We start from the raw sequence: 1,280 nt of genomic DNA, 5'->3' as shown, positions 1-1,280 counted from the left end.
TCTCTCTCTCTCTCTCTCTCTCTCTCTCTCTCTCTCTCTCTCTCTCTGTGTATGTGTGTGTGTGTAACAGAAATAAATATCTATTTTTAAAGCGTATCATATTTGTTAAGGTTAATTACAGCCAAGAAGTACACATCTATAATAAAGTATAGAATACCTTAGGGCTCTTAAGTGATGTTTCACAATAGCAGCCAATTTTTGTTCAACCGACTGCTTCCCCTTTTTGTCTTAATTGTTGACGAGTTCGTTTAACTATGTATACAATACGTTGAGTTGGCCGCAGGCGTGCATCACGAGAACGCCAGCGAGGCTGCAAACATTCACTATTGCAAAATTCCTTACAAATATCCGTCACGAATTGCACACAGCCAACATGATTTCGTTTATAGGGCTGAATCTTGTCGATAATCGTACTGTATACTGGGCACGTCATCAGATGCATCTTGAAAATCTCGTTATTGACTATAATAGTCGTAGGTTTTATTGCTTTTGCGGTACCATATACTGAGAAAAAAAATATTTAGATAAAAAAAAAATATTTATTTACATTGCTACTAATAGGATATTTACTTAATATAATACACATGTTTATTTAGAATTAAATATTTTTATTCAAATTAAGTAAAATATCCAATTCTAAATAAATGTGTGTATTATTTTAAGTAAATAAGCTATTGGCAACCATCTAAATAATTTCTTTGATCTAAATTTTTTTTTCACTGTAGAGTAGCTGATAGTCCTGTGTTGTCGCCACACTGATTGCGAGGAAACGTCCGAAGTTTGCATATCCAGCATTGTTTCAGGGTCTCCGATTCTTTGTATGAGCTGCCAATCAGTCTTTATATGTTGTATACAATTCCGAATATCGTGGCTGTCTAATAGCTTATTGAACTCATAATTCTGTAAAGCAGAGGACCAATAGCTCCCAGCTTTGTTGTGATAGCCTGGTCTTCCAGTAATATATACATTATATATGGCACCGTAACGATTGCTATTATAAGTGAACAAACGATGATCTGTATTATTTTAGCAATTTTTTCTAATGTACTCGACATGATTTAGTGGCCAAAAATTCTGCGTCATTCGAATATAATAATTAATCGCATTTATCTTGATTTAGAGGACATATTTATTTTACATCTTATTCTATACAAAATATATTTGTCACATTTCTAAACATGTTATGTTTCACACGGTTAATGTTCGTAAAAGATTTAAATATACCATGGAAGTTTTAATTACCTGAAACAAGAATATGTTTGTTTCTACATGGTATACAA

Source organism: Temnothorax curvispinosus, unplaced genomic scaffold (genome assembly GCF_003070985.1).
Source record: "Temnothorax curvispinosus isolate PA1 unplaced genomic scaffold, ASM307098v1 QBEX01012365.1, whole genome shotgun sequence".
Taxonomy (NCBI): Eukaryota; Metazoa; Arthropoda; class Insecta; order Hymenoptera; family Formicidae; genus Temnothorax; species Temnothorax curvispinosus.
This window is presented reverse-complemented; position numbering follows the sequence as displayed.